Below are 27,405 nucleotides of genomic sequence, written 5' to 3' on the forward strand. Positions count from 1 at the left end.
TACAGAAAAATTTACTAAGGGAAGATATTGGAAGAACTTTCACACAGAAGAATGAACCTATTCTCTATCGGCCTAGAGGGCAGGATCACAACTAATGAGTTAAAACTATGAGGATGGGAGGTTCAGGCTAGACATCAGGAGAAAATTCCAGACTGTATGTGCTGTCAGCCAATTTAACAGGCTGCCACATAGTGTTCTTCACTAGAAGTCCAAAGAGAAGCTAGATGGTCATCTGCCAAAGATTCTCTAATGAATCTGGCACTGATCAGGGGTTGGACTAGTTGCTATCTAAGGTCGCTTCCAACTTTATGATTCTGTGTTGACTCTGCTGATCAACTGACATAATGGAAAGACTGATCACTATTACTATGTGATTAAGGTTTAATGCTGTGTTTAAAATTGAGCTGTCTTTCCCATGTATTATAACACTTTTTTTTTTACATGTCTGTGCATTAAAGCAAATAAATGAATAATATGGCTGGAGATAACAGCATTCTTCCAAAGGGAGACATAGCAATAACGAATGCAAATTTTAATGCACTAGGGATCAAGTGCCCTGACAGCAGTTGAATGCAGAGGGAAGGGGATACTTAAGGAAAGTGAGTGATAAAGAAAGGAGAGGGTCAAGAATGAATGAGGTGCTGAATGATTGTGGACTGAATACAAAATAAATGACCAGTACAAAGGAAGTACAGTGAGGTTATTTGGTCATACAGAGAAAATGAATGAGAACTGAACTGTGTAACAAATATATGAGGGAAGAGTGGCAGCACAAGAAAAATCAAAGAAGTTGTACAGTACTTGGATGGAATTGATGAAATATTCAGAAAAAGTGTTGAGAACTTTAAAGTTTAGAACAGTAGTTCTCCAACTGTGCAGTACCACACAAGCAAAGCTTGAGCTTTCAAAACTTGCTCTCACTCTGCCTGGATAAATCTGCAGCTGGCTTGTGCAAATATGGCAGGATACAAAGCCAGGGTGAGTTTTGACAGTGTTCCAGCTTGGCTTGCAGAAGTCTGTTTGTGTGTGTGTGTGGGAAATTCTATAAATAATACAAGTTACTGTTCGAGAACCCCTAATTTAAAGAACAAAAATTAATTTTTGAGAAGCATACATATGTAGGTATAGAAAGACATGAAGAGGTATAGTAAATGGTCTTGGTGTGAAGTAGCTATAGATTTTAACTTCAATTGCTTAATGATTTTATTTCTTTTCTGCATTTTGCGTAACACTGCTTATCTCAAAACTAAATAGCCTGATGGGTATGTATGTACACCTGTATATAGAAAAGCAATAAACCTGCAAGCTTGCTTCATGTTACAGCAATCTAGACATGAGATTATAAGTACAAAAGTCATAGCTAGTTTATTCAAATCTAGTTATGGACTCAAAAGGCTCACCAACTGAGACGGATCAAAATATAGGTTCACCTCCCAAATTAGATGGGCAAACTGATCCTGAATAGTTCTGATATATTAGCACTAGTAATCTTTCCTAAGTGCTTCAAATACTATTACTATTGGGTTGGCACACAATACAGAGGTTGAAATATAATTACCAAGAGCCTGGAAACCACAGGTTTGAACTGAATCACTATATAACAATTTTAGACTCACCTCAGTGAAAAAGAAAACATGTTCAAAAGTTTCAGGAGTCACTGAGAGATATTATACTGATATTACACTGGGAGTAGCACTCTCTGTTGTTCTCTTAAACAAAGGCCTCCAAATAAGAAAACCAAGGATGATTCTTGAATCATATTGAGTTGGATCAAGACTGTCACATTCAGGTGCACTTGTCACTGCTCTCTTAAGCACCTGCCCTCAAAGTAGTATTACTTTCCAAGCCAGGTCTAGAGTGTGAGTTTAAAGATTGCATAATTGTGTGATACTAGTCTGAAAAATGCTGTCATCTTCTAACTCAGCTGCAAATCCCCCTCTGACCGTAACTCTCCCCAAAAAAGTCTGAACAAATTTCCCACTTTTCTGTTGATTTTGTTTTCTAAAATTGTGCAACATGAACCAGTGATGTTAGCTTCATCGGATGCTAAATAAATAAGCAAGCAAGCGAATACAATTCAAATTAAATTTTTGATTCAAGTGTTGTGGAATTTTAAAATTCCTATCAAATGTATTTCTTTGATTACAATTTCTTATCTTTATCCTTCTGTTTGTGTAAGCAGCTAGAGTAAGCCAAATATGCCAATTTATTAACATAAAAATTTAAAAACTACAAAAATAAAATTGGATAACATACAAGAAATTTGGAATACAGAATTAAGAGTATCCTATTCTGTCCAACCAATGGCTTCAAGTTCCAAGGAATGTTAGATATGTTTTTTATGACTTAAAACACTAAATTAATCCAACAAAAATATTTTCCATGTTTATTGGACCAATGAATGTTTAAAAGTAGTTAGCTGTCATTCTTTTAATGCTGGAATTATAATAAATTTGAAGGAATCTTTATGGGCTTGTCTACTTGTAATTCTTTATTGGTTAAGTATTAATATTACGTTGAATCTGGTTCTGTAAAGGAAGTTAAAGGTCAAAGATGAGAATGTTAGGCAGGATGAGCTGTACCACAGAAGGGCAGAGAAAAATATGTTTGGCAAGAGTCTAGCAAATCTTTCCAGGAGCATCTTAAACTAAACTGGAAGGAAGAGGAACACAAAAGCTCAGACTCAGGGCAATAAATGCTGAGCATTCAGAACAAGTCTGCACATTATAATGAAGGAGACACAATGCAGGAATGCTACTCAGACATCCTCAGAATGTGGTGGAATGCAGACTAGTAAACAGTAACATTCCCAATCTTCAGTGTCTATACACAAATGCTCAGAATATGAATAGCAAGTAGGAGGAACCAGAAATCTTAACATGGGAAAGCAATTATAATCTGATAAATACTACAGAAACCTAGGAGATGAAAGTCATGGCTGGAATACAAAACTTTAAGGATACTATTTGCTCAAAAAAAAAAAATCAACAAAAAGGGAATGATATCCATGTGAAAAAATTCATGTCCCTAGATGTCAAAGTTTTCTTGAAAGCCCTTATGTAAGATTAGGAGGACTATCAAATGAAAGTGATACTCTTGTGGGATTGTATGACAGGCTACTTACTTAGGCAGACAATATGGATGATGCCTTTCTCAACCCACACAACCGTGAACAGACTAGCATAGTAAAAGGAAACATTAATTACTCTGATATTTGCCACCAAACTAACTCATACCAGCTTTTGGGCAAGAAAAATAAAATGTGCCTATTACACTCACCGACTGATTAAAATCTTTTGCCATTTAGATTTTATTATATTTCTATTTTATTGTATTTTTGTATTTGGAATGGTTTTAAATTTTAACCTTGTTTTATTGTAAGCCGCCCAGAGTCCCCCTGTAAGGGGGAGATGGGCGGTGAATAAATTTATAAATAAATAAATAAACCAACACATACATACATACATACATACATGAATGAATGATTGGGAAAACATAGCTTGATGGCAGGGCATGAGAAGGATCTAGAAGTATTAGTGGATTACTAGCAAAACATGAGCAAGCAAAATGATGTAATGGCTAAAAAATTCAATGCAATACAATGCAATTTTCCATGTTTATTGGACCACTGAATGTTTAAAAGTAGTTAGCTGTCATTCTTTTAATGCCTGAATTGTAATTCACTGTAATTAACAAAAGCAGTGAATCCTGATCATGGGAGTCCATTGTACTCTCCACTAGTTAGACTGTGCTTGAAGTACTGTGCCCAGCACTGGGCACTGCATTTTAAAGTTACACAGAGAAGCTGCATCTAGAGGAGAGCCATCAGCCTGATAAAGCATCTGGAAATTAAGCCCAGAGGAACAGTTGAAGGGATAGGATTAAGTTGCAAAAGAAAAGACTGAAGGAGAGCCAATTTGATCTAGTGGTTAAGGCACCAGGCTAGAAACCAGGAGACTGAGTTCTAGTCCTGCCTTAGGAATGAAAGCTGGCTGGATGACTTTGGGCCAGTCACTTGGTCTCAGCCCAACTCACATCACAGGGTTGTTGTTGTGGGGGAAATAGGAGGAGGAAGGAGTATAAAGTACGTTCCCCACCTTGAGTTATTTATAAAAATAATAAAGGTGGGATAAAAAATGTAAAAAAAAATACAGGTAGTCCTTGTTTAATGTCCATTCGTTCAACAGCCATTTGGAATTATAACGGTGCTGAGCAAAGGGACTCACGGCCAGTCCTTGAAGTTCCAGCCACTGCAGCGCCCCTGCGGTCACATGAACAAAATTCGGGTCCACCCACATTTACATCTGCCTTTTGGCCACCCACCTACCCACTGCTGCCAACTGCCCCGTCATCCAGCCCTACCAACCACACCACATGCCACTATTGTATGGGACAGGGCCTTCTTTGTGCCATTTTTCATGCCAGGGCTTCTCTTACGCCCCAGGCCTCAGTTTGCATGCCTGCCAGGGCCTTCTTTCATGAAAGAGGACCCGGCTAGAAGAGTGCCTGCTGGAGCCTTCTTTCACACACCTGCCTTTTTCAGGTACTTTTGAGAAGTGAGTAAAGAACTGCAGTAAAACTAGTTTATTTTGTCAGAAGTAACGTAAGTATTTCTAAGTTTGCTTAGGAGATAAATATTATTTATAAGCTTACTGTCCTTAAACAATAAAATGCAATAGTTCTTATCCTCATGTTATCTTCTGGGTTATTAGCTCTTTTCCTGATAGCATGGTATTTTAAGCATGGGGGGGTGGGGAATAGTTTGTCTTTCATCTACTCCAAAGACCAGCTGCTTATAAACAATTAAAAATTTAACAATAGCATTTCATGAAAATATGCAAGTTGTTTGAATGTTTAGAGACACAAAATGTAGTGGTTTCAGACTGATAGTTTACTTTGTTACAATGACCAATAATTTCTGTTCTCTACATACAGCTTATCTCCTTTCCCTTTCTTTCCCAAATCTATTAACTGCCTCTCTCCAAGTTATCTTGGCTTTCTGCCCAAACCTTTGTTATTTGTCTGGTAGAATTTAAGTAAACTACCATTTCATTAGAAGGACAATAACTACTGAGGCTATTGGAGGCAGTAGCGGCCTTTATTCGCCTCCTGTTTGCTGGGGTTGGAACTAGGTGGGGCAGGTATCTTAGAACAGTGGTTCCCAACCTTTTTGGCACCAGGGAACGGTTTCGTGGAAGACAATTTTTCCATGGACCGGGGGTGGTGGTGGTGGTTTCAGGATGATTCAAACACTTCCTCTTTTTCCCGACCTTCTATTAGGTGTTTTGAAATAAGAGGTCACAGAAAGTTAAAGAAAAATAAAGAAAATTAAGGGGAAAAATTAAAGAATTTTGATAAAGCAAAGTTACTATCCTTAAACAATAAAATGCAATAGTTCTTATTCTGTTACCTTCTGTGTCATTAGCTCTTTTCCTGGTAGCATGGTATTTTAAGCATGGGGGGTGGGGAATAGTTTGTTTTTCATTTGCTCCAAAGACCTAAAGGGTGAATGTGCTAAGTGGTATAGTTTGGCAGGAGCTGTGTTTAGTAGCAAGGTTTACACTAGGGTGCTGCCAAACAATTCTGTAAACTCTACAAGGTTCTGAATGGGCTTGGTGTAGTTGCATAACTCCTGTGTGAATCACAGAGACCCAGCCATTTTGTTGCTAGGGGCCATTTTCTTTCTAAATAAATATTTCCAGAAGCTGAGAGCTGCAGGTGGTAATAGGGGGAGATGGGCGGTGAATAAATTTATAAATAAATAAAAAATAAAATAAATAGTGATGTAATGCCATCAGAAAGGATGGACTAAGAGGTTTTTTTTAAAAAAATACATGCTAAACCTATAGGACACGATGCAACTATTTTGCTTATTCTAAAAAGTGGCAGAAAAATTGCATTGCCAAATTTCAGCAATGGAATTTAGAGATGCACTGAGGACTGAAAAAAAAAAAAAGAGGCTTAGAGGTCACATGTAGTCTGCCTGTTTGTTTCATTAAACCAAGCTTCACTGTTTATGTAAAACAATATAACAATTCACAGATCAAGAAACCAAATATTTACAATGCTAGTTGTTTTTTTTTTTAATTACAGGTGCATTTACATAAACTCTTTTCCAGAACAACACATATACTCCTTGACTGCTAAAACAATGGGATATTTTAATGAAATTAATTTTGTGTCTTGTGGTCTTTATAAGCCCTTCCTGAGGCTTAAATTATTACCCCAAGCCTTTAGTTTGCTTCGAAGATGTGAAAAAGAAACAATCACCACAGTTTCCTGTAACAGATAAGCAGGATGCTGTAATGAAAGGGTATTCTACCCAGTATCATTCATTTCAGGCTAAGAGGAGACACTATGCATGAAACAGCCATTTTGAAATAATTTAAATAGGCCAAAATCTTTGGCCAGATGGCTGTTTTTCATTAACAGATACTGTATATTACACTGGCTATATATAAATGTCTCACTAGAGCCTTATTGCAGAGCAACAGTGGGCTTTAACTTAGTGTTAATCTAATTTAACAAGGGTAAAGCTCATCTGAAGGCTACGTCCTGGCAGTGATGGCATTAAAGAATTTTTACTTTACCAACATTCAGGCAAAGTCATTCTATAACAAACATTTTGGGTAGTTAAAGGCTTTTTACATTTGAATATGCACACATTTATAGGAAAATCTCATTTCCTGACAAGTACCTTCACTCATGCACCATCATACGATAACAGCAGAAAATATGGTAAGCTCAGGGAGGGATAAGAAATGTTGAATAAATAAGAACTGAAAGGCTTACATTCTTAATTATGCATACTTTATGAGTACATGGCCTTTCTCTCGTGAGAGCTATTAGGAGCTTGTTGCATACAGTATATAGGAAATATCAATCCCACAAAGTTACAAATGTACCATATTTCACTTCGTGAAGATTCATAGCAGTGCTGTACCTCTCCAACAGCAAACAAACAAATCAGTCTCCTAGTTTTATAAGATTAATGATGATAGCTAGAGTTATTACTCAAAACTGGAGGATATTTATAAACTGGATAGAGTGTTGATCTAGAACAGGACACAGGTTTCCATCCCATTTTAGTACTGGGAATAAAAAGTCCTGGCCATGCTCATATAAAGTATACACTTGCCTCCCTTGTGTAAATACCTACCTACTTCTTTGTGAGAACTGGGGAGTGGGTGTTGACAATTAAAACGTTCCAACATCCCAAAAGTTGGTAATGGTTTCCTATCAATTATATTATCATTTATCAATTTATAGTTAGAGACCAAATGAAAGATACATTATGATACATGTACTGTATGAAACGAATAGGAAGACAAATTAATGACAGAATTCTAAAACCCCTGTGGATAAGGCCTCCACTAAAAGGTAATCAGGCAGAAAACCTCCAATGGCAATAATGACTGAGCAAAAGTTCAGTAAGTTTCTGGATATTTCTATTGAGAGGTCTGCAAGTAAGAAGCAAGTAAATTCCATACCCGACCAACCCATGCAGGAGGAGAGAAATTGGAATATCAGGACACTATGGTATATTGTAAAGTGGACAATGGAGCAGGACATGTGCTGCTAACACAACAGCAGCATCAGAATATATAACAACAGCATTCCACATAGTGAATGCTATTAAGTACTCCCTCCATCAATCCTGAAACATTAAATCTTGTGAACATGAGTGCTCTTTTGTAAATAGCAGAGGTAACACTGTAAAAATACCTGGAGGTCTTGAAACAGTTATGGAAGAGGTCCTTGAGACAAGAGAGCAGCATTTTAGAACTATCGCTCTATACATCCAGACTGAAGGCTCCTGGCTAAATTCCTGCATAGTTCTGTTGAGACCAAGTAATATTAAATATGGAGCAGAAAGGCTGCAAAAGGAAAAACCTTTTGCAATGGCTATTTTTTCCAGGCAGAAATAAATTTGTCATCAAAAGTCAAATGAGCCAGTGATTCATCACAAAAGGATAATCTCAGCCAATACAGCAGTTTCTTATTCTGAATGTTTCAAAGGAACATCCTAATTCTATCCAGAGATGATCCTCTGGAGCAGAGCTCAGGACTTGCAAAATTCTAATAAATTTTAATTGAATAGGTTCAAAGTCAGTAGGCCAGAGTAAGTGTAAAGCTGAGCAAAAGACTCAATAAATTGGTTGACTGAAGCAGGAACCAAAATATTCCTACAGCAGGTCACAGATCTAATAATTGTGTTTCCAGCCTTTTAAACCTGGGCCATGACTTTACAAATTTGATGCATCAGAAAAAGATAAAACTGGAAGAGAATACCCAAATATTTGAACATTTTTAACTGCTTGGTTTGAAAATAATTGATTTCTCACTTATAATGGCAATATTATCTTAGTGAAGGGAAAAGATTTCCAGCCTCTCAACTTGGCAATATTTGGCTAATGCCTTCAGGGAACAATGAAGGCTGAGTTGAGTCAAGGAAAGAATTACCATGTTGTTCAGTATAAACAAATGTGGAAATCAATCTGTTCTTTATTGAAGGAGGGTGAAATTCACATTTAGAAAGGACCTGTATGATTCCCTTAACCCAGAAGTAAGTAGGAGAGGAACAAGTATGCCTACCACCCTTTTGTGTGGGTACAAGCAAAGCATTACTAGATAGAGGCATCCTTGTGAAACAACAGTGTGTTATAATAAATGATGGTCAATTTCTCCCATAGCTGCTTTAGTTTTTGTTTGTTTCTTTAAAAGAAACTATCAATCATGGATATTTGTGGGATGCTTTTCAAAAATAATCTTTTCTCTGGGTCAGAGCTCACAATCATGTGCAAAAATGACATTTCAGAAGTCTCTCATCATTCTTGGGCTTCCAATGAGAATGGCAGACTGAACAACTGTGCCTGCAGGTTCAGCAGGCGGAGCTGACAACGTGGTAACTTCTTTCCGGTTCAGGCACGTTTTTCCTGAAGCCCAGAAACGTTCTCTGGATCAAGGAGAATACCTGGAATCATCCCATCTGTCCTCGAGGCAGCTGCTTGCAGCCAGAAGATCGCAAACAGCATTTCACGTTTGACTGGTAAGAGCCAGCTGGGAGGCAGGGATTGCATCATTTTCCAAGCCGTGCTATAGCCTTAAAGGGACACTAAGACTGGCCACCCCATTTCTAAATCACCAATTATATATATAAGTATATATACCCCAAGAGAGGCTTTCTACACTGAGGAGAAGTGCTTAACTTTTTAGGGGGTGACTTTTTGAATTTTTTTTAAAATTTTGTATTTCATTTTCCTTCCAAATGTAAAGGAGGATTGAGAGTAAACAATTGTCTTCCTGTTACTATTTCTGAATTAAATTTGAAGATATTAGCATTTTCCTACACGTTGATTGGTTGATTTGAACCTTCAGCTTTCTGTTTTCACTTTCCCTTGAGAATTGTCTGCTATCTCACTTTCACTTTTTGTAATCATACTCCAGAACTCTTCCATATATTCGACTTTCACTGGTTAAACTCCTAGGGGGTGCCATAATCTACTGCATGAGAGATGGAGGATTTCAAACAGATTCTTTTGGACTTCCACCAAGATTTTCAACAGACTTCTTCTGATTTCTATCAATCTTTTATGCAAGATATCCAGGACATCGTGGAAAATATGAGATTTAAAACGTGCCATCAGGTTGGAGATGTGGTAAATGAAATTGAGGAATTTAAGCGTGATAGAAAGGTCTTTTTAAAGAGTGAGATTGGGATTTTTATTGAGATGCTGGATGAAGATTGGATAGTGGAGTTGGAGAAATCTAAGGGAGAGAGTGATCTGCAAGCTGTAGGTAAAATTGATCTTCTGGTGGAATGCCATGAAAAGAACCTGGAATCTTTTGAGTGGGGCAGTTGGGCTGTTTGATTCTTTCAAGAGAAAAGTTCTGTACACATTGTGGGGATATGTAACTGCTCTGCTTTATTTTGAAGTGAAGAATGTTTATCTGGTTTGCTTTAAGGATTTGACTGATGCTATTTGCTTTTAATGATTTGGATTTACTGTTTTGAATTGTCTTTGTTTTTTGGGTTTATTAAGATTGGGATTATTAAAATTGTTGTATGATTAAGTATAATAGCAGGCAACTTATGTGCTCTTTAATTTGATTCTCATTAGACAGAAATGTATAGAATAGTGGTAGGAAGGGAGTAATTAAATAGGTGTTATCTTTTGGAGGGAAAAATGTTTAGGAGGTTTATATGAACTTTTAAAATTTATTTTAATATAAGGTGGAGTAACTGTACTTAGTGGTTTTTATTATGAGTAAAAGTGGAATGATTTATAGAAATAATGTGGTCTTTTGGTTTAATATAGAGTAAGAGATTGAATATGGAAAATTTTTCTATATCCTTGCTGTTAAAAGTTGGAAGCCACAACTTTTTGTAAATTTGAAAAACGTTTCTGCGTTTCTGAACTTTAGGGTTTTTTCCCCTTTCTTTGTAGTTTTTTTGTTTTTCTGTAGTTTTTATTCTTCTCTTGAAACGTAATAAAATTTATTATAAAAAAAGTCTCTCCTCATTCTTGTAAGCATGGACTGATTAAAGAAAACAAAACAGGAGTTTTCTAAAGCCTTCTAAAGGAAGGACCCTGTGACTGGCCAAGGTTTAGAGACTGGGACAGCACATGCTGGTAATATCTGATCCCAGTAAGGGGACCAACACAATAATGGCTCAATTGCTCTTCAGTGCCTTGTAGCATAGAATATAACTGTGTTTTTAAATGTATCTCAGTTCTTTGATTAGAAAGTTCATCACCAATGAAAGCTCTTGGATCCTAACAGCATACCACTGAAAGCGCACTGCAGCCGAATACTATTGCAGAATAATGACAACTACTAATATTTTAGATGTACACTCTGCAGGGTATTTGGCTATATTAATGTTTCTGAAATTTCACTATGAAAGGTATTTGCTAGTGGATAAGGAATTAACTCTGCCTAAAAGAAGTATTGGTAATACTACACCTATGCAAGTCTAACAGATGACTACATAAAGAGTAAATGTAATCATACAGTGTAATTTCTATCCCACTACATCCAGGTTATACTATTCTTGGTAGTATTATTAACTGCAGTGTCAATAATATTTCTGAGGAAGCCCCTTGTCTTGTATCAATCATGTTTGGATGAGGATTCTGACTGAGAAAATCGTAGTTCTATCATGCATTTTACAGAAGTTTCTAAGATGATTGGGATGTGGATGGCACTGATGAAACTTACACTACAATTCTTTTCAGTTTTCAAGAGTATTACAAGAATTGACAACACAGAAAGAAAAACAAATGAACCACATGGAAGATAAATTCAGAGAGAGGGAGGGAGGGATGAGACTTTTGATTTAAGTCTGAAAGTCTTGGTCATCAGAATATCTGTTCTACATGGCATCTCTGCTGAGGGAGATATATATATTGGCTATCCTGTGAGAGGATAAGAAGACATCTGGATTAGAAAAACTGGCAACAGTCTCATTCACAGTCCTCAATTCCCAAAGATATCTTGCCATTTCCATGAACTACAGCTTCACCCTTTGGTTCTGTGTTGTTGTTTATTCGTTTAGTCGCTTCCGACTCTTCGTGACTTCATGGACCAGCCCACGCCAGAGCTTCCTGTCGGTCGTCAACACCCCCAGGGACGGGTCCATCACCTCTAGAATATCATCCATCCACCTTGCCCTTGGTCAGCCCCTCTTCCTTTTGCCCTCCACTCTCCCTAGCATCAGCATCTTCTCCAGGGTGTCCTGTCTTCTCATTATGTGGCCAAAGTATTTCAGTTTGGCCTTTAATATCATTCCCTCAAGTGAGCAGTCTGGCTTTATTTCCTGGAGGATGGACTGGTTGGATCTTCTTGCAGTCCAAGGCACTCTCAGAATTTTCCTCCAACACCACAGTTCAAAAGCATTTATCTTCCTTCTCTCAGCCTTCCTTACGGTCCAGCTCTCGCAGCCATATGTTACTACGGGGAACACCATTGTTTTAACTATGCGGACCTTTGTTGTCAGTGTGATGTCTCTGCTCTTCACTATTTTATTGAAATTTGTCATTGCTCTTCTCCCAAGGATTAAGCGTCTTCTGATTTCCTGACTGCAGTCAGCGTCTGCAGTAATCTTCGCACCTAGAAATACAAAGTCTTTCACTGCTTCTACATTTTCTCCCTCTATTTGCCAGTTATCAATCAAGCTGGTTGCCATAATCTTGGTTTTTTTGAGGTTTAGCTGCAAGCCAGCTTTTGCATTTTCTTCTTTCACCTTCTTCATAAGGCTCCTCAGTTCCTCTTCGCTTTCAGCCATCAAAGTGGTATCATCTGCACATCTGAGATTGTTAATGTTTCTTCCAGCAATTTTAACTCCAGCCTTGGATTCCTCAAGCCCAGCATGTCGCACGATGTGTTCTGCGTACAAGTTGAATAGGTAGGGTGAGAGTATACAGCCCTGCCGTACTCCTTTCCCAATCTTAAACCAGTCCGCTGTTCCGTGGTCTGTTCTTACTGTTGCTACTTGGTTGTTATACAGATTCTTCAGGAGGCAGACAAGATGACTTGGTATCCCCATACCACTAAGAACTTGCCACAATTTGTTATGGTCCACACAGTCAAAGGCTTTAGAATAATCAATAAAACAGAAATAGATGTTTTTCTGAAACTCCTTGGCTTTTTCCATTATCCAGCGGATATTGGCAATTTGGTCCCAAGTTCCTCTGCCTTTTCTAAACCCAGCTTGCACATCTGGCAATTCTCGCTCCATGAGTTGCTGAAGTCTACCTTGCAGGATCTTGAGCATTACCTTACTGGCATGTGAAATGAGTGCCACTGTTCGATAGTTTGAACATTCTTTAGTGTTTCCCTTTTTTGGTATGGGGATATAAGTTGATTTTTTCCAGTCTGATGGCCATTCTTGTGTTTTCCAAATTTGCTGGCATATAGCATGCATTACCTTGACAGCATCATCTCGCAAGATTTTGAACAGTTCAGCTGGGATGCCATTGTTTTCTGCTGCTTTCTTATTAGCAATGCTTCTTAAGGCCCATTCAACCTCACTCTTCAGGATGTCTGGCTCTAGCTCACTGACCATACTGTCAAAGCTATCCCCGATATTGTTATCCTTCCTATACAGGTCTTCTGTATATTCTTGCCACCTTTTCTTGATCTCTTCTTCTTCTGTTAGGTCCTTGCCATCTTTGTTTTTGATCATACCCATTTTGGCCTGGAATTTACCTCCAATGTTTCTAATTTTCTGGAAGAGGTCTCTTGTCCTTCCTATTCTATTGTCTTCTTCCACTTCCGCGCATTGCTTGTTTAAAAATAATTCCTTATCTCTTCTGGCTAACCTCTGGAATTTTGCATTTAATTGGGCTTATCTCCCCCTATCACTGTTGCCTTTTGCTTTCCTTCTTTCTTGGGCTACTTCTAGTGTCTCAGCAGACAGCCATTTTGCCTTCTTGGTTTTCTCTTTCTTTGGGATGTATTTTGTTGCCGCCTCCTGAACAATGCTGCAAACTTCTGTCCAGAGTTCTTCCGGGACCCTATCTACTAAGTCCAGTCCCTTAAATCTATTCTTCACCTCCACTGCATATTCCTTAGGAATATTAGTGAGCTCATATCTAGCTGATCTGTGGGTCTTCCCTAATCTCTTTAGTCTGATCCTAAATTGTGCAATAAGAAGTTTGTGATCGGAACTACAGTCAGCTCCAGGTCTTGCTTTTACTGACTGTATAGATGTCCACCACCTTTGGCTGCAAAGGATGTAGTCAATCTGATTTCGGTGTTGTCCATCTGGTGAAGTCCATGTACAAAGCCGTCTCTTAGGTTGTTGGAAGAGAGTGTTTGTTATGCAGAGTGAGTTGTCTTGGCAAAATTCTATCAGCCTATGTCCTGCTTCGTTTTGTTCTCCCAGGCCATGCTTACCTGTAATTCCAGGTGTCATTTGACTGCCCACCTTAGCATTCCAGTCTCCCATGATGAAAATAACATCTCTTTTAGGCGTGTTGTCCAGTAGGTGCTGCAGATCCTCATAGAACTGCTCTACTTCAGCTTCTTCAGCATCTGTGGTTGGGGCGTATATTTGGATCACTGTGATGTTAGATGGCTTGCCCTGAATTCGAATTGAGATCATTCTGTCATTTTTTGGATTGTATCCAAGCACTGCTTTAGCCACTTTACTATGAATTATGAAGGCTACTCCATTTCTTCTGTGGTCCTCTTGTCCACAGTAGTAGATCTGGTGGTCATTTGATGTGAAGTGGCCCATGCTTGTCCATTTCAGTTCACTGACGCCCAAAATGTCTATCTTTAATCTTGACATCTCACCAAGAACCACATCCAATTTGCCCTGGCTCATAGATCTTACATTCCAGGTTCCAGTGGTGTGTTGATCCTTAGAACATCGGATTCGCCGTTCACCATCAGCACCGTCGGCCGCTAGCCGTCCTTTCGGCTTTGAGCTAGCTGCGTCATCACGTCTGGGGCTAGTTGAACACCTCCTCTGTTCCTCCCCAGTAGCATTTTGACCATCTTCCGACCTGGGGGTCTCATCTTCCGATGGTATACCAACGTATCTCTGGTTGTACTGATCCATTTAGTTTTCATGGCAAGAATACTGGGGTGGGTTGCCATTACCTTCCCCAGGGATTGCATTTAGTCTGCCCTCTCTGTCATGACCTTCCCATCTTGGGTGGCCCTTCACGGTTTAGCTCACGGCATCATTGAGGTGAATTAAAGCTTTATTAGGGTAGTGTTTTTGCAAAGGGGAGTCATGAATCATTCCGATCGACTATCATCCCCCCTCACAGGTTAAGAGGCCTATGAAACAGACCGTTAACCAAGGTATCTTTTACACATCCATTACCAGAACAACCACTGTTACACCAATCCTAAATTATAAATCTAGCTTTTGTTCCAGAGTTCATTAGCTACTTCAATTCATCTACTAAAATAACCTTAAAAGTTAACCTTATGTTTACAAATCATGGTAAAAGTAGCTTTACATACAAAATAAATCTAGGCACCAGGATGTTTATAATAGGAATTACTGTCTATGTGGTTTTACCAAAGGTTTTACAAAGTCAACTCCATGAGTTACAGAGTAAATGTCTTAAGAGAAAGCCATCTATGTACCCAGAAATCATTTTCTAGCAGCATGAACAATGAATTCAATTACACACCACTAAAAAAAAGTTATGACACAATTACAGTAGTCAATTTTATTAATATAGCCTTACTTAGTTTTCTTTAAAAACACAAATGGTGTTAAAATCTTTAAGTCAGCAACACTATAGATATGTGCCTGACATTATAGCCTGACAAGGTATTTAGAAAACCATTACTCTACTTCTTATCTATAAGCAAATCCATAAAAGTCCAAGATGACCTAAGTCCAAGATATATAGACTCAGGAGGCCCTTCAACATTTCTATAAGACACTGGTTGCATTCCATTATCACACTGAACCATGCAATAAAGTTTCTTTTCTCTATGTCACAATATAAATCTTGATTCTTTAGATGCTACTCAGTTTTCATTACTGCATTTTAGATGACTGTTTACTTTACTGAACATCTGAGTTATATTTCTAAGTTTTAAACATGCAAAGAATATATAAATCCCACGTTAAAAACAATGTGATCACTGCGCCGCTGCATCCAGCAGTCTATTCCAGTGGCCAACCGAATGCACAAGGTAGCCCACTATTCTCTCAGCAGATGGCCATTAGAGGCAGTCACATGCCATTGAGGCCAACAGTCATTGATCCCCATGACATAAATTTGACAAATAAATAAATAAAAATTAATCCAACCCTTTTTTGAAGTGAGTCAAGCTGGTAGCCAGTACCACATCTCGTGGTAGCTAATTCCAAAATGTAATTATGTATTATGTAAAAACAAAATTCCTTTTATCTGCCACGATTCTTTCAGTATTCAATTTCAGTGAGTCACCTGTTTCTAGTATTTTAGGAAAGGGAAAATAGCCTTTTCTTACCCATTTCATCCACATCAGACATGCTTTGGTACACCTCAATCATGCCCCTCTCATTCACCTCCTTTCTAGAGTAAAAACCTCCAAATGCCACCACCTTTCCTCATAGGGAAACTGCTCCAGCCTCTTGATCATCTTAGTAGCCCTCATCTAGCTCCACTATATTCTTTTTGAGGTGCGGCAACCAGAACTGCAGACAATATTCCAGATTCACTGCAATGGTCTGCAATATTCCAGACTGCTGATTTATATAAGGGTATTATGATATTGGCAGCTCTATTTTCAGTAACATTTCTTATTATCCTTAATATGCTGTTGGCCTTTCTTTTCTTTTCTTTTTTTTACGGTGGATGCATAGTGTGTTGATACCTTCATTGAACTGTTTACCATTACTCCCAAGGACTCTTTCCTCATCAGTCACTGCTAGTTTTGATCCCATTAGCCTGTATGAGTGGTTTGGATTTTTTGGCACCAATGTGCATCACATATATTTGCTCACATTTAATGACATCTGCCATTTTGACACCTACTCCCCTAATATGCCGAGATCCCTTTGGAGCTCTTCACAGTCCCTTATTGCCTTTACTAAACAGTTTACTGTCATCAGCAAACTTGGCTATTTCATTAGTCACGCCCGATTCTACCTCATTTATGAGTATATTAAAAAGCACCAGTCTTAGGATGGAATCCTGGGGGACCCCAGTAGTTACATCCCTCCATTGTGAGAAATGTCCATTTATTTCTACTCTCTGTTTCCTATTCTTTAACCAGTTACTTGTCCAGAAGAGGACCTGCCCTTTTATTCCACTGCTGTTAAACTTACAGCAAAGTCTCTGATGAGGGACTTCATCAAAAGCTTTCTGAAAATCTAAGTAGATGATGTCTACTTAGCACTATCAACACAGAATTAGGTTCACAATTCTGTATGCAAACGTATGACATAGATCACGGACTGCATTTTGACTATCAGATTTTAAAATGTGCAGTTGTTAAAGATGTTGGACTAGAACCAGAGATCCATGTTACATTTATCCTCAGCCAAGGAACCCTTCTGGATGAATTGGTTCAATTGCTCACTCAGTCTATTCTACTTAATCCTATATAAATGTTGTGTAAGGACCTGAAGCAGGCAGTTCATGCAAGGAAGCACACCAACATCCCTGAGTTGGAGCTGTTCTGTCAGGAGGAATGGGCTCAAATTCCTTCAGGTCAATGTGCAGGGCTGATCAACAGTTACCAGAAATGTTTAGTTGCAGTTATTGCTGCTCAAGCACACCAGTTACTGAAAGCAAAGGTTCACATACTTCTGCCACACAAAAATACAGGTAGTCCTTGGTTAATAACTGCCCTGTTTAACAACCGTTCAAACTTACAAAGGCACTAAAAAAGTAGTTTTACGACCAGTCCTTGAACTTATGATGGTCACAGTGCCCTGCGGTCATGTGATGGCCATATGCAAGCTTCACAGCCACCTTCTGACAAGCAAAGTCAATGAAGAAGGTGGCAGTAAGTTGCAAGTCGTAGTCACATGGATTCCCTTAACAATCTCAGTGGAACTAATGTAAGTCCAGTGCAGTCATAATGATATTTCATTTAACAATCTCATTGCTTAGCAACAGAGCTGCTGGTCCCAATTGCAGTTTAAGTGAGGACTACTGTATGTAGCTTTGGATCATTTTCTTTAATGATTAAATAACAAGTATAATGTTTTTGACTCCTTTGTTTAACTGGGTTCTTTTTATCTCGTTTTAGAACTTGTGTAGAGAATAGATCACATTTTAGGCCATATTTATACAGAAATATTGAAAATTCAAAAGGCTTCACAAACTTTTAAGCACTACTATAGTTGACAAATTTATAATTAAGTTTTGAATAAAACATGTTGTTTTACAAAACAAGTTATTTCTATGTTTTTAAGCAAACCTGGGTAGGAAGAACAGTGAGTTGGTGAATTTATATTGATTAATCATCTTAAAAGTATAAGCAATGAAGGCATCAGCTGCCACAGAAGTTGATTTACACTGAGAATTATCAGGGAACCAAGCAAACCAAAAGCAGCTGGAGAACAAATTTCTATAATATCAAAACGAAGAATAAAAAAACTACACACACACACACACATGCACGTATGTCTTCAGAAGACATTTTTTCCTTTCATACCTTATTTATTTCTCAAATTTCTATCACCACCCATCTCCCCCAAAAAGGGGGACTCTGGGCGGTTTACAATAAAAGCAGCAATTAAAACCATAAAAATATAAATTACAATATAAACAGCCAATAAATAAAAATAAAATAAATACAAACTCCAAGAAGCGAGGATCTCATTCATTGGGGAGGGATCTATGGTGCCAGCCACCCCCAGGAAGAACTATTGCTCCTCCCACCCCAGGCGAGGCGGCAGAACCAGGTCTTCAAATTCTTCCGGAAGGGCGGGAGCGAAGGGGCCTGCCTCACCTCCAGGGGCAGAATGTTCCAGAGGGTGGGTGCCACTGCAGAGAAGGCCCATGACCATAGAAAAATGCAAGCAACTCTTCCTAAAAAAAGAAAATAGCTAGATTCATTTCTTGCAGCAAGGTTAATATTTTTCTGCCAAAAGAAGAGAAGAAAGCAAAGAAAATATTTATAGCTTCAAAAGTTAGGCCTTACAGATATTTTAGTTTGAGTTGGCAATGATAGCATAAAGATGCTTTTTTCTCCAACTTTCAATGTTCAATGTACCAATCGAAGCGAATATTTGTAGCTCAGGGTTGAACTGCGGAGTCCTTGGTGCTCTCTGAGCCTTGTTTTCTTGCAGATGCTTCACTGCCAGACTAGGCAACATCTTCAGTGCGAAGAGGGAGTGGGCCTTGCTCTCAGTTTATATACCGTGGCTTATCCTGCTTGTGTTGGTAGGGGTGTTGTTCTCTCCTTGGAAGTTCTTTGATTGGGCTGTTGTTTGACTGCCTGAGTTAATCAATCAGTTCCTTGATTAGGGTGTATTGTGCTGTTTGATGGTTCATCTGGTATTAATCCTAGTGTTGATTTTTGCATATCTGGGTGTTGATTGCTGGCAAGGGAGTGTACTGGTCTTTTCTATTGTCTCTGCTGAATGGTATGTAAATGTTGCTTGTCTCTATGTGTCTGTTGATGGCTGCTTTGTCTGAGTGCCAGGCTTCCAGGAATTCTCTAGCATTTTTGGACTTGGCTTGGTTTAGGATGCTCAGTTTCCCAGTTGAAACTATGATTGAGTCTGTCCATGTGTTGTGAGATTAAGGAATTCTCATTGTGTCTTCTGACTGCTAATTGGTGTCCGTGGATGCGCTCTGCTAGTCTTCTGCCTGTCTGTCCTACATAGTGACTGTTACAGTCTTTGCACTGCATGTTGTAAATAACGCCTGTTTTTTCTTCTTGGGCTGTTGGGTCTTTTGGTTGCTTAATATGTTTTGCAAAGTTTTAGTTGGTTTATGTGCTACGGTGATGCCATGTGGTTGTAACAAACTGTTGGTGGTTTCTGAGATGTTTCTGATGTATGGCAGTTATCCTATGAAAAGACGTTACCTAGTCTGGCAATGAAACGTCTGCAAGAAAACAACAAGGCTCAGAGAGCACCAAGGACTCCACAATTTTCAATGTATTTTAACTATTAATAAAGATGGTTTTGTGAGATGAATGCATCAACTGGCTGAAGGTGTTTTGCATACTGTATTACATGTAGAATTGAGGGGATTATTTTATATAGATATCACAGAAAGAAAAAAAGTCAGCTGATACCAATCTTTTAACAACTGAATTAAAAAATACCTGTTTTAAAAATAAAGAGAAGATTCCTTTTCCTTTTGGGATCTGTGAGGAGGCCTAGTTTGGCATCTATGATACCTTAAATCTTCATAGGCTCTACGAAGAAAAGCATCAGCTTAAGTGCAGAAACATAGCACAGCAACTAATGGTATGATCTGAGCGCCAAAAAACAGATGGCCTTTGATTTTACTCACAACATGTTACTACTGTTCTTTCAGCTTTAGCACTATACCTAGGAGATATGTCCATACAGTTGTAATCAAAATTATTCAACCCCCATTGCAAATCAGGTTGTCAAAATGTACAGACTTTCAACTGTTTGCAATGAACAAATCAAACAAAAGCAATTCAAATAGCTCAACACAACGAATGCTTCAAGCAGTGTCCCCAAAGTCAACTGAAAATGCAACTTATAATGACTTCTCCAGTCTCAAAATTATTCAACCCCTTCATGGCAAGCATCTTCTTTTACTTAGTAGAGCACCTTTTTGCTGTTATGACCTGCTGCAAATGAAATGCATAGCCAGACACCAGCTTCTGGCAACGTTCCTGAGGAATCTTAGCCCATTCCTCATGAGCAATGGCCTCCAGTTCAGTAATATTCTTGGGTTTGTGTGCTGAAACTGCCTTCTTCAAATCCCACCAGAGACTTTCTATGGGGTTCAAGTCAGGTGACTGTGATGGCCACTGTAGAATCTTCCAGGACGTCTTCTGCATCCAAGCCTTAGTGGAATTTGAGGTATGCTTGGGATCACTGTCCTGTTGGAAGGTCCAATGACGCCCAAGTTTCAGCTTCCTTACAGACAGCATGTTTTCTCCTAGGATTTCTTGATATATCAATGAATCCATCTTGCCATCCACACACTGCAGTTTTCCAGTGCCAGAGGATGCAAAGCAGTCCGAGTATCACTGAGCCACCACCATGCTTAACTGTAGGCAGAGGATTCTTTTCAGCGTATGCTTCTTTCTTCTTCATCCAGACATAACGCTGATCCATCGGGCTGAAAAGTTCCAGTTTTGTTTCATCGCTCCACAGAACAGAATCCCAAAACTTCTGTGGCTTATTTGTATGCTTTTGAGCATATTGGAGCTGACTTTTGTTGTGCTTTTGAGTCAGTAGTGGTGTACACAGAGCCGCAACTAGGGGCGGGCAACTGGGGCATGTGACCTGGGCACTGCACTGGTGGGGTGCCAAAATGAGTGCTGGGGGGGTGCCAAAATGGGCACGGAATCCACGTTTGCCCCAGGTGACACAGATCCTAGTTGCAGCCCTGGGTGTACGTCTTGGAGTGCTGGCATGGAAACCTTCTGTGTTTAGTACGCGCCTGTGCTCACTGAAACCTCAGTGCCTGTTGCCACCAAGTCTTGCTGAAGGTCTTCTGCAGTCACTCGAGGGTTTCTTTCCACCTGCCTTCTCAGAAATCTGGTTGCAGCCACTGACAGCTTCCTTTTTCTGCCCCATCCAGGTAGTGTAACCACTGTTCCTTTATCTTTGAACTTGCAAACTATGCTTCCAACAGTGTCTCTAGGAACATTCAGTGCCTTCACTATCTTTTTGTATCCTGTTCCTTGTTTGTGAAGGGCAATGATCTCTTCTCTTACTTTTTTGGACCATTCTTTTGACTTAGCCATACTGTATTTCTAACATGCAGTCAAACATGACACTCAACAAACCCCTAGCCACTTCAGGTATTTCATGTGTTCCAGCTCAAGCACACCTCATGCAACTAATGAAGCCCTTGATTAGTTGCATCAGGTGTGCTTGAGGCAACACCTGTTTTGCATACTGCATGTGTGCTGTTGTGATGGATACTATTCAGGGGGTTGAATAATTTTGAGACTGGAGAAGTCATCTTGAGTTGCATTTTCAGTTGACTTTGGGGACACCACTTAAAGCATTCATTGTGTTGAGCTATTTCAATTGCTTTTTTTTATTTGTTCACTGCAAACAATTGAAAGTCTGTACATTTTGACAATCAATCTGATTTGCAATGGGGGTTGAATAATTTCGATTACAACTGTAAAATCAAGGAATTACACCAAATTATTAAGAAACAAGGAATACAATACAAACAGCTAAGTACTAAAAAGTCCCAACATGTACAAATAACTACTTCAGATTTTAGAAGATGGGGATTGTTTTCTTATGTAGAAATCACTCCTCCAAAAATCTGAACTCTACCTTTCTTCATTGCATGATTGGTTAAATATAAAGTAAAATTGTACATAATGCCAATCTGTATCCCCCACCCCAAATATACTTAAGTTGTTTAGAGTCAACCACATTCAGATTCTACAATGATCATAAATGTGTAGAAAAGAACTGCATATGATCCCAGACTATGCAGCATAAAATCCTATTAAATCTGTATGAGAAAATCTGTTACAATTCTAATACTTCGTCAGATATGTCAAAGAAAGAACTGTATGACAATTATGCGAAGTGAAACCACTTTATTTAAAGAGAGAAAGAGATAAATCCTGCTCAGCCATCTCTATTGTCTCTCCTTATTTGCTTAGATTACAAAACCACATACTTTTCAAGCTTATCTTCACATCTATAAGACTAACGCAATTGATTGAAGTAAAAAGATCAACCCAAAATGGTGAATAACTCAACAGCAGAATCTTTCTGTACAGAGGCTTTATCTTACTTATAGTAAGGTAAGTATTACAGTACTTACAGTAATATTTAATATTCATCTCCCATGGACAACACCTCCTTTTATGCTATAATGGTATCTTGGTAGACTGGTGTAGCTGAGTTTCCTTATTTAGAAAAGACATAGCTGTTGTTGCCTCTTCCCACTCAACTTCCCATTTCAGTACTTTGTTTTTTCCTGTGATTTTTATTTATTTTAATAATGTATCACTATTAAATCACTATCAATAGTGTATCACCAAGCATTAAAAATATTTTAAAAGCTTTAGAAAAAAGAAACAAAGCTTTAAAAGCTTTAGAAAAAAGAAACAAAACTCCACATAGTTTGGAGTTATGTAAAATCTTATTTGTAAAGTTAATTAAGGTGAAATATGACATTTTAAACACCCATATTCCATATGCCTGACCAAAATGTAAATACAAACATTAATTCCCTTCTTGCTAATTATTCAGCGAATCAACCAACATTATTCCAATTGTGATCACTAAACGAGGATAGCCTGTACTTCTGAAATCAGAGCCTGCTTGAAATCCTGACAGAATTTTACCAAGGTTATAAGATGAAATAAGTTAACTAAATATTTTATATCACACCTCTCTGCCAAAAATGATACTTGTAGCAGGTAATAGTAAAATTTAAAAAAAAATAAGTACAAAAATCAATTAAAAATGCCCCAATAAATAATGATTTAATCCCCAGAGAGGTGAGAATGAAATCATACCAACAAAAGACTGATTCTAGTTTAGTTTACAGGGACTTAGTTTAGTTTAGTTTACAATTTGGAGGGATCCAAATTTAAAAACAGCAAGGGAACTTTTTGTGGGAAATCTTGTATGGAATGCGAAGTATATATTACATCAAATAGATGAATTGTTCTTATTGGAGGAGGAGCAATACGAATACAATCATGTGAAAAAATAAGTACACCCGATTGAAATTTTTAACTTTCTCAACATACTTCAACGTATAGATATTTGATCTTCATTTCAATAATATTGATAAAGGGGATATTATTTATTTATTGAATTTATATAGCCACCCATCCCACTTGCATATATAATATAAAAATATCATGCACCATTTACATTTTCTAGTCCATTATGTAATTTAAATAAACTAAGTGCAAATTTTGCATGTGGAGAAGTACACCCCTACGTTTATCACTACCTCAAATACCTAAAATTAGAATCACACACATCAGATCAGGTGCAAATGATCAGAACCTTGTTAGAGAGGATTTGGGAGGAACCTTTCTAATTTAAAGCTCACACATTTAGTTTGATTTGCTCTTTGTTGTTGAAGTGTGTGGTATCACCAAGCCTAGATTGAAAGAGCTCTCTGAGGCCTTCAGAAAGATTATAGATGCCAAACAATTGGACATAAATCATTACACTATCTGGATGATCATGTACAAATGGAGAAGATTTCAAACAACTACCAACTTCCCAGGCCAGGCCATCCCAAGAAGTTCAGCCTGAGAGCAGAACGCAAGATGCTGAAACAAGTCTCTAAGAACCTCAGAATTTCATCACATGACCTATGGGTAGCTCTCACCACTACTGATCTCAAAATGCATGAGTCTACCATTAGAAAGAAGCTGCACAAATTAGATCTATGTGGGAGGTGTGCCAGGAGGAAACCTTTGCTGTCCAGAAAGAACATCAGGCAAGACCAAAGTTTGCTTATAACACCTAGGCAAAGACCAGGACTTCTGGAAAAATGTGCTTTGGAGAGATGAGGCAAAGATAGAATTATCTGGCCACAGTACCAGAAGACATGTTTTGCAAAAACCAAAGACAGCATTTCACCAGAAGAACCTGATACCAACTGTATGGCATAGTGGTGGAAATGTTATGGTTTGGGGCTGCTTTGCTGCATCAGGGCCTAGGCAAACAGAAGCTTGACAACTCAGCCTAATACTAGCAGTCGTTACATTTACTGAATGTAAATCAACATTTGCATTACCTTCTTGCAGAATATAGTACAACACAAATGTAATCTACAAGGTTCGCCCACATGAACTCTAACCTCCCCAAAGCAGATTTTCAAAAACAGCAGTAACTCCCAGACTGACTAGTAGGCATGCAGCTACAAGCAACCATCTTGTATCTAGCCATATGGTTAACTATTGTTTTCCAATCAACACTCCATGCCCATATCACCCATCCAAATCTAATCTGTCAATTACTGACACAATTGTCCCTATTGATGGAAAAGGTAGGCTGGAAAAAGTTTGGAAAAAAATAATCAAATCACAAGCCACAAAACAATAGCCTAATCACAGTGTTTGGAATGCTCGTAACAGCCAAGTTTTGTTTCATATTCCATTCATATGGAAAGCAAAGAGGGAGGAATTCAAGATAAAATCAAGATCCCAAGCTTTTCAGAGATGTAAATAGTATACTCCCTTCCCACCCTTTTGGAAGTTTTCAAATAGGGGCTGTTAAAGATAGTTTCTATTCTTGCCTTAAGAAGGGAGTTGGATGATTCATACAGTGCTTTCCAATTCATATATATGACTATAATGAAAAATAATCTTCAACAGGAAAAATATAGTCCTTAAGACTTTGGTCATGCTCAAATATCACCCAGATTAATTTGGTTATACCAATTTAAGCAAAATTAATCCTTCATTATGGTCACCGAGACATTCAGCTACAAATACTGAGTAGGGAGCTGGTGATTTAGGACTGACTAGAGCAGGGATCAACAATTTGACATATCCCAAACAGAGGAAGAACCAGGATCAAGATAACTTTTGTTGTTGTTGCTTTAGCATCTGAACAATAGTGATCACTATCATAATAGTGATCACTAATCCTAACCCTGCCTCTTGCTCAATGGATAGCACAAAAGAGCTGGTGATGCCTCACAACTAGTAAATTACAGGCAAAATTGTCTATGGCTATCCACATGTTAGGTACAGGAGAATCTGTTTAATTAGATGTATGGAAGTAAGTATTCAGCCAACACTGAAAACAAGATTTTTGTTTCCAGAATCTTTTTTAGAAATCCTGACAGTTATAATTGCTCTCACATCATCTAGTGGACTTCAAGCTTAACTGGAATATTTTGAACTTTAATTGATTTCAGAACCATGCTGAGTTATGTCAAGCTTATGCTGGTTGATCTGAAATACAGAAAAGAATAATATGTGCAGGCATATAGAGGCTGTAAAGAGTGTGATACCTACATATAAACACATCTCCTTCCCAACATCTCTAAACAGCAGTACTATACAGGTTAAGTTCAATGGCACTAAGCAAGGTTTGTCTTAACTACAGTATGACTTGCTAAACAAACCACACAACTGGGTTCATATGCAATTAGGATTTCTGACTCTGTGTCTGCAATCCAGAAGCTTGGATTCACAAAAACAATTAAGACGAAATCAAACAAATCACATCTGCTATTGTATAATTTATTCTCATTTGACTGAAAATTTCTTATAGAAAAATGTAAGTAAAAACAACTATAACAGTGTTTTCAGTAGCAGAAGGAAGACCGTTGAGTTCCAGTACATAAACAGTTCTATTCAACAGTTCAGTACAACCGCTCAAATTTGCTACTGCTACTGCCACTTAAGGTATCTAAAACATTAACTAATCACATGCAGTTTACTCTTACCATAAGGTACTCTGGGTAAGATTTACATTCACTGAAAATGGAAACCAGAAACAACACATATCGTATGTATGCATGTAACTGGTGTGTTGTGTGCCGGTTATGCCGTTTCCTGTGGAGACCCTTCGCACGGTCACTCATGCCTTGGTCATCTCCCATATAGACTACTGCAACACACTCTACATGGGGCTACCCTTGAAGAGTATCTGGAAGCTACAGCTGGTCCAAAATGCAGCTGCACGGGCAATTCTTGGTGCCCCTAGATCTGCACATGTCACACAGCTGCTTCATGAACTGCACTGGGTACCAGTCTGCTTCTGGGTGCAATTCAAGGTGTTGGTTATCACTTTTAAAGCCCTTCATGGCATGGGTCCAGGGTACCTGAGGGACCACCTCATCCCCACTGCATCAACCCATCCCACCCGATCATGCAGAGAGGGCATGTTGCGAACCCCATCCGTAAGAGAATTCCATCTGGCAGGGTCCAGGAAGCGGGCCTTCTCTGCAGTGGCCCACCATCTGGAACACTCTTTCCCTAGAGATAAGACAGATTTCATTTCTTGCGGCCTTCCGGAAATAATTGAAGACTTGGTTCTGCCACCTTGCTTGGGGCGGGAAGGGAAGTAGTAACATTTGGAGATGGTTAGTGCCTTAATTGGCCCCTTTAGATACACGTAAATGATATTCCAACTGCTACGGTCATCTGGATTTTATATTGTATTTATGTTTATGGCACTGTTGGAAGACTGTTAGCAAGAAGTAACATGGAAGGGATTCAGCTTTTCTTCACCCAAGCTTTTTCACTCTAAATCAAACATAATTGGGGTAATGTTGCATTTCAGATTAATCTATTGTAATTATGTTAATTTGAAACCAACTTATGCAAGCTCCAGTAAAGTCAGTAGATTCTCACATATATACAGGGCAAACATGAATGGTGCTCATCTGAATCCTGTACTTTGAATTCTCCATTGGCTTCCCATCCCCACAAAGAACATCTATATGCCTAACATGAAATAAAACTATAAGGACAGGATGGGAAGAGCAACTGAATCATTCTGCCTGTTCCACTTTCCAGCTGAAGATGTCAACTCTCCCCAAAGCTTAGGAACATGGGAAATATTTTATAGAGTAAGAATATAGAGGCAATACTAAATGCAGCTGAATATTCCTTGAAAGCAGTATAGTGTACTATCCATACAGTATTATATAGCTCTCAATTTTAATGTTTCTACCTGTTAAGAGCAAAACACTGCTTATTTCTTATTATTTAATTGCTACTGCTATGCCCCCTCTAAGTTCCCTCTAGGCCTCTCAGCAACATTCATACCACTAATCTTGGTATTCCTCTTGACTGCCTACAAGGGAT

The 27,405-nt window shown here is 38.5% G+C and overlaps 1 protein-coding gene across 2 annotated transcripts in view; it reads right to left on the minus strand.

Moving 5' to 3' along the window:
- The window catches only part of JAG2 (jagged canonical Notch ligand 2), a 102,604-nt gene that overhangs the window by 60,456 nt on the left and 14,743 nt on the right, over positions 1-27,405 (minus strand). The gene's annotated exons all lie outside the window — the stretch shown is intronic.

This window comes from Candoia aspera, chromosome 1 (assembly GCF_035149785.1).
Source record: "Candoia aspera isolate rCanAsp1 chromosome 1, rCanAsp1.hap2, whole genome shotgun sequence".
NCBI classification, from domain to species: Eukaryota; Metazoa; Chordata; class Lepidosauria; order Squamata; family Boidae; genus Candoia; species Candoia aspera.